The sequence below is a fragment of the Sinocyclocheilus grahami genome, unplaced genomic scaffold (genome assembly GCF_001515645.1).
Source record: "Sinocyclocheilus grahami isolate Dianchi unplaced genomic scaffold, SAMN03320097.WGS_v1.1 scaffold674.1, whole genome shotgun sequence".
NCBI lineage: Eukaryota > Metazoa > Chordata > Actinopteri > Cypriniformes > Cyprinidae > Sinocyclocheilus > Sinocyclocheilus grahami.
Window position 1 is genome coordinate 1,841,027 of NW_015505853.1, and position 7,707 is coordinate 1,848,733.

Here is a 7,707-nt window from a genome sequence, read left to right on the forward strand (position 1 = left end):
TATATATATATATATATATATGACCACCAGCAGTGACAGGAATCCAGTTTCGATGTAGTTTGAGCAGAGTGTCCCAGTGCAAAAACATAATCAAACTCTATGCACAATTAACTTTTCTCAAACTCGCTTCTGGAAAATCACTTTAGTCATGGTCTGTCTTATTATTTGTTGTTGTCCATCTTACATCTCATCACAGACATAAATCTTCAGAGGTCCAGTAGGACTGGCTTCATTCTTTGTGAACAATTAACAAAAATGTCTGATGGAAAAGCTCATCTTTAATGACTTAAACTGAACAATCACTGACATGTTAAGATGAAAGTATGCAAAAGTTAAGAAAAATCCTTTGCATTGTCCTCCAAAACATTCAACAGCAGGGTAAAGCACCTGCATGTATGGCCGTCTACATCAGGATCATCTTGTGCGGCCCGAGCAGCCTGTCTTCACATGGAGCTCAACGATCAGCCAGGGAATTGAATGGAAGTTGTAAAAATAGATGAAAAAAATCCAGAAAAAGAATTCATCCTCATTTGGCTGTGACGGTGGTCTGGGCTTTTTTGTCCCGGGTGTATCCTCAGCAGCTGAAATCACTGAAGATATTTGTGTTCGCAGGGAAAATATCACATCTATCATTCATTTGGGGGCTCGTAGGCCAGAACCGTTTCCACATTTGACACACTACTCAGTCAGGCGGTTTCACGTCACGCTGCTTTCCAAAAGCCCATTTCCATTCACTGCACAGATTCAAAGCTTCACTGATTTCATTTCATTTAATCTGCCCACATATAAAACACAAAAGCCATGAACACCCTGCTTCAAATAAAGACAGCTAGTATAATTTTTATAATTTTACCACAGCTTGCAATTATTCTGCTAAAATATGGTTTCCATCTTGATAAATGTGAGTGTTATGTAAATTATGATGGGGACATGAAAATGTACTGCGTAATAGGAAGGACCAAGTTATGTTCACGTACATCTTGCCCAAATTCAGGAAACTCGCAGTATTTATATTCCTGGGTCTCAATTTGTGCCTTGAGTCTAAAACAGTGTGTGTCCTTCAACATTAGTGCAGAAACACAGCATAACTGACAGAAACCTTCCACATACATACCAATACGCCAGAAGTGATGTATTCTGACTTCTCCTTGAAGAATGAGGAACTCACTGCTGATGGGTTTATCAAGGCTTTGGGCTACTAAATACAGGCCTGAGTTTCCTGTGTGTTCCTGTCTCCTGGTGGGCCGTGAGCGCTCATCTGTCCGCTGTCCCTCAGAGGCCATAAATTGTTCAGATGAGATGAAGTCCTTGTGTTCCCTGCCTAAACTGCTGTGTGACATCTGCATGGCCGTGTTTTGACAGCCCGTGGCTTTAAATCATCGTTTTATGACGGCCAGGGAATACGCGTCCGTGTTCCCGCCAGTGATTCATGTTCATTGGAGTCTGGAGGATATGATAATTTGGCCCGAGCAGATGGATTGAGAGATACCAAAGGGCTTCTGTGCCAAACGCTCTCATGCGCCGCACAAATGGAGTCCACATGCTGGAAAGAGCCTGACATCTCTGTTTATATCCTCAACGTCACTCTCCTCCTGCCTAATGTATTACACTTATGTTCAGCTCTGTTGGGGAGGGATCAAGTCTCATAATTCATAATTCTGAGTCATACAATCATAAAAGAGCTTATAGAGTGAGGCCAACATCACAAAAAAAAAACCTCATCTGAGATTGATGCCATGGATTTCAGGAACAACTGTTTTCCAAGCAGAACAGAGCAGGTTGAGTGATTGGAAAGTGCAATCCCCCAAGTTTCTTCCAGGACTGTACATTTATAATAAAATAGGTTTGTTTATATACTTTTCCTCTTTTTACAAAGCCAACAGTGTCATTGTTTACACAGCCTGCCATAATCTGACTGTTGGCCTTATTATAAAGTACTTTTCTAAGTGATCTGATTTACAATTTTTGCTTCATGAACAATAAAATGGCTACAAAAATTCCCATAGACTTACATATCTGCAGACCAGGGGATCACAGAAACTTACCTTAGCAACAACAGCTAGAAAGCAACAACATAAGCACATGGCGATGAGTTTTGCATTGCAGGACTGTTGTTCAGATCCCCCCCAGAAATTCTAGCTCATTTGACAGTTTTAATGATTCAGTAATCTCACTTTTTATTTCTACATAAGAAGAAAAAATCTATATGCATGTTTCTACATATACCATTCAAAAGTGTGGGGTCAGATATTTTTCTTTTTTTTTTTTTTAAAGAAATTAATACTTTTATTCAGTAAGGATGCATTAAATTAATCAAAAGTGACGGTGAAGACATTTATAATGTTACAAAACATTTTACGTTCTATTCATTAAAGAATTTAATCTATCAGGGTTTTCCAAAAGATATGAAGCAACACAACTGTTTTCATATTAGAATGATTTCTGAAGTATCTGAACACTGGAGTAATGATGCTGAAAATTCAGCTTTGCATCACATGAATAATAATTTCAACATGCAATATATTTAAATAGAAAACAGTTATTTTTAAATTGTAACAATATACTGTTTTTGCTGTATTTTTAAACAAATAAATGCAGCCTTGGTGCTGACTTTCTTTCAAAAACATTACTGACCACAAACTTTTGAACGGTAGTGTTTGTGTTTTCTATTGAATGTGTTCATGAATGGCTCACTCTTTAAAGGAGGTCATGATGTGGACAGGCAGTGGTGGTCTGACCGGATACCCAAACCACACTGGCACTAACTCACTCCTCTAGAGGACCAGAGCATCGTCCCAGACAGGCATGAGAGCTGAGCAGGAGGCCAACTAAACTAAACAGTGTTTTGGGTCATATAAACCAGCAGATGTTCATAGATAATGGTGGACTAGAGTCCAAAACATGTTGATCTTCACATTTGTGCATTTATAATTCCTTATATGTTGACAAATGAACTAATGGATTAGCCTGTATAAAATGATTTTTATCCATCAAGAAATCGTGCACTGTAGCATCCTAATGATAGGGGTCAGAGGTCAATGTAGAAACAATGGCACACATCTAGACCTCACCAATCTTGACAGGCTTTGTGAGATTAGTTTACAATTCCTTCAAGAAGTGAGAAAATCTGATGCATTTTTTTTTTTCTCTGAGCACTTTTCTGAAAAGGTTTCAATGCAGAAATGAGTCAGATGGAACATTTTCGCTATGATCTTCTGGCCGGAGACTCAGGTTTAGCTAATCTGTTATCTAAAGGGCTCTGAATTCTCATAGCAGACTTTCCATTCTTTTCACTTGATTTCCAAAAATATCTAAACATCCCTGCGTAGACTTTAAACATTGTGTGGTTGGGGCATTTACTAAACGCTCTTTCATCACACATGTCTTCCCACACTGTCCAGCGCACAGAGCCACAGCATGGAAAAAGATTTTAGCAGTGGAATCACGACTGCGGACGGCCACCCATGTCTTACCTCACGCCCTTTGGCCCCGGTCCTGCGAGATGAGTTTTCCTCACTTGTAACTGCAAGGCAGACAGTGAAATGCAGCACAGTTTTGGGTGAAACATGTGCTGCATTGTGTCCTACGTACTATATATGAGAGGCAAGGACAAAAACAGTATCCTCGTTACTCCGGCCATTTCCACCATTTTTACAGTGCATATGAAATGTTTTGCGCATTTATTACTCTGAATTCCTAACAGTTAACTTTGTGTGCATGATGTAGTACAGCAATAAAAAGAATATGTTAAAAGTCATTATAAAACACTGACTCATGAAACAAACATTTCTAACTTTGTCTTGCTGCGTGTGGAGCAGAGTTACTATCATTAACTAGCACTATTAAAAACATTTTTGTTAATTGAAATATAGCTGATATGTGACCCTGGAGCACAAAACCAGTCTTAAGTTGCTGGGGTATATTTGTAGCAATAGCCAACAATGGGTATGGGTCAAAATTATAGATTTTTCTTTTATGCCAAAAATCATTAGGATATTAAGTAAAGATCATGTTCCGTGAAGATATTTTGTAAATTTTATACTGTAAATATATCAAAACTTAATTTTTGATGAGTAATATGCGTTGCTAAGGACTTAATTTGGACAACTTTAAAGATGATTTTCTCAATATAGCAGTGGAATCACGACTGCGGACGGCCACCCATGTCTTACCTCACGCCCTTTGGCCCCGGTCCTGCGAGATGAGTTTTCCTCACTTGTAACTGCAAGGCAGACAGTGAAATGCAGCACAGTTTTGGGTGAAACATGTGCTGCATTGTGTCCTACGTACTATATATGAGAGGCAAGGACAAAAACAGTATCCTCGTTACTCCGGCCATTTCCACCATTTTTACAGTGCATATGAAATGTTTTGCGCATTTATTACTCTGAATTCCTAACAGTTAACTTTGTGTGCATGATGTAGTACAGCAATAAAAAGAATATGTTAAAAGTCATTATAAAACACTGACTCATGAAACAAACATTTCTAACTTTGTCTTGCTGCGTGTGGAGCAGAGTTACTATCATTAACTAGCACTATTAAAAACATTTTTGTTAATTGAAATATAGCTGATATGTGACCCTGGAGCACAAAACCAGTCTTAAGTTGCTGGGGTATATTTGTAGCAATAGCCAACAATGGGTATGGGTCAAAATTATAGATTTTTCTTTTATGCCAAAAATCATTAGGATATTAAGTAAAGATCATGTTCCGTGAAGATATTTTGTAAATTTTATACTGTAAATATATCAAAACTTAATTTTTGATGAGTAATATGCGTTGCTAAGGACTTAATTTGGACAACTTTAAAGATGATTTTCTCAATATTTAGATTTTTTTGCACCCTCAGATTCCAGATTTTCTAATAGTTGAATCTCATCCAAATATTGTCCTATTCTAACAAACCATACATCAATGGAAAGCTTATTTATTCAGCTTTCAGATAATATATAAATCTCAATTTTAAAAAATTGACACTTAAGACTGGATTTGTGGTCCAGGGTCACAAATGAAATATTACATGAAAATTAAATAAAATTAGAAATGTTGCCATGGGAACTAAATGGAATGCGTTTAAGCTTTAAAGCACTAAAACTACTAACTGGAAACAATTATAAACTAAATCTTAACTCAAATTAAATTAAATAATGAATAGTAATAGTTTTATTATATGAATATGAATATTTAATATGAAAAAGTATAAACATGTCAAAAGCACACAACAAAATTACTATTACTAAAATTAAAAAATATAAATAAATGGTTATTTAAAATGTCAATAACAACTATAGTAGTAACTATTTTGTGATAGAAAATAAGGTCTGATTTAGCTCATGCAATCTTGCCTTATTGGCCCTTCACACAGAGCTTGGAAAATAATCAAATGATTTCATTTAGGAGAACTATTGGGTTCAGTTAGTGTGCAAAAACTCGTTGTGTTTTTGTTCTGGGCAATATCCAACTGGCCAGAACTTGGAGCCTTGTAACCTTTTTCAAAAAGCATTATGAAGAAACTGCCAATTCAGATTTCACTCTCTAATCTAATTCAGGACATAATATTATTAACTGCTCTTGCATATTTCCAAGCATAAAACTACTTAATAAAATACTTTTATAAAACTGTGATGTGAAATATGTTTTATAAATCTGTGCAGGGCCCTGATGGAGGTGTGTATGCCATGCTAAATGCCTGTTTTTTTAAATATATATATATCTGTATATTTTCTTTATTCTTTTCTTTATTCGTTTATTTTCTTTCTAAAATCATTTTACAATTGTATTTAAAAAAAAAACAAGCATTTCACAGAATAAACACAGTGCAGACTAATTTGCCACAGGCTTCATTAGACCACAACAAAAAAGGTCCTTTAATGTGGAGTTTTCCAGCAATTTCTGAAAACGTTCGGCAGGTGTTGTATGATGAGGTAAGTCTCAGTTTTAGCGGATTTGACTCTTAATTTAGAAGATAGAATTCATATTTTCATTGCAATATAAAGTTTTTGCTTTCTTGAACAGGCGTGCTTGTGTAATGCAAGAAAAACGCCAGTTGATCCTGACGAATAAGGTCGAATAAAAGGCTCTTGGTAGATGTCATGCACTAATTTAAATCGCTGTTAACAACAATATTTACTTCTGATGCGTTGTTCATTCACTTTAATCGTGTTGAACGCAGTTTGTGCTGTAGAGTGCCGTACCGACCACCACCGCTGTGTGTCGCTGTAGGCGAGTTTGTGATGTGGCTAATGTTCTGATGCATTTTTTAAATGAATTATTTAGCTTAAATCTTAATATATCACTAATGAGGTTCATGTCTGGAGTATGCCTCACTGCTAGCCGTTTTAATGGATATCTCTCGTAGCATTACTTGTAAGATTTTTCATAATGTGTTTTCCCCTTATTTCCATCTATATCGTTTCGGTTTTATCCACATAGTGTTAACGGAAATTCTGGAAAAGAAGTACATCTTGGTTGTTTTAGCGATTGAGCTGCTTGCCTAAATTGTTATTAAGAAGTTTCGGACTGTGTGGCGTGATGACGAAACCGGAAGTACTGTTGTACCTTTTATTTTTCTTTAAATCTGGGTTTATTTTGCATTTCAACATCAACAGAACAATATAGGCTAAAATAAGTACAACTGTAAGTCCTCACATACTGAGACATTCTCATTAATCATACTATAACAGAGAAACAAAACAAGAAATTAATCAAAATAAAATACATTCATACATTAATAAACAAGGTAGGGGTTCAACAAAATCACACTCATTCGATCATATATTCATTTTATATGGTAGTGCTTAACACTACGGATGCAGTATATTTGTAGCCACACGTAGATTTCATGGCGCTGTTTCAACTTTTCCGTGGCGGTAATGAAAGCAAGCAAAGACTATAGAATAGCAATAGCCTTGAAGGGACTTTGATTCAAGTGTTTGGTAGCACAACAGTTATCTGTCAACCATTCGCTGTGGAGGAGAGGAGGCGCGTTTTACCATCGGAGATAGATTTGTTTACCAAATGCTTCACAGCATTTTGTTTTGTAGAAAATATACTTACTGTGAAACTACCTCGGCCTAATGAACTAAACTATTACGCAATTGATTTATAGATTGATATATATTTGAGGCATTTCTTTATCACATGTCTGTAAAATAAAAATGTTATTTCTCCCCGTCGGGGAATCGAACCCCGGTCTTCCGCGTGACAGGCGGAGATACTGTCCACTATACTAACGAGGAAGGAACTTCTTACTGATGTGGAGCATCGGACTTTTTACCTAGCGTTTTGACGGTCGACGCTGTTGAAAATTATTACATAAAAAATCCCATATCCCGTCTTACTGTACTCATTACATCCTCGTTAGTATAGTGGACAGTATCTCCGCCTGTCACGCGGAAGACCGGGGTTCGATTCCCCGACGGGGAGAAATAACATTTTTATTTACTTAGTTAATTATCAATATTTCAAGAGTAAATGGCCCACAATTGAGGGTTACGTATTCTCTCATTTGGACTAATGCATCTGAATTTTTTGTAACAAAATGCCTACTTTATTATAATATATCCTCCTGAGAACCAGAAAAAAAGCTTTGTGAATTTAGTATTTCTTTCATGTCAGTACATTGTTTAGAGCATAAGAAAAAAAAAGGAAAAAATATTCATTTTTGAAAAATTATATTTTATTCATGTTATGCTATGTCCTCTG

General features: G+C 36.3%; 2 non-coding genes across 2 annotated transcripts; one reads left to right on the plus strand and one right to left on the minus strand.

Moving 5' to 3' along the window:
- Positions 1-7,169: 7,169 nt before the first annotated feature.
- trnad-guc (transfer RNA aspartic acid (anticodon GUC)) lies at positions 7,170-7,241 on the minus strand. Its single transcript has one exon. It is a non-coding gene; the product is annotated as a tRNA-Asp (tRNA).
- A 115-nt stretch (positions 7,242-7,356) lies between these two features.
- trnad-guc (transfer RNA aspartic acid (anticodon GUC)) lies at positions 7,357-7,428 on the plus strand. The gene has a single exon. It is a non-coding gene; the product is annotated as a tRNA-Asp (tRNA).
- Positions 7,429-7,707: the final 279 nt, after the last annotated feature.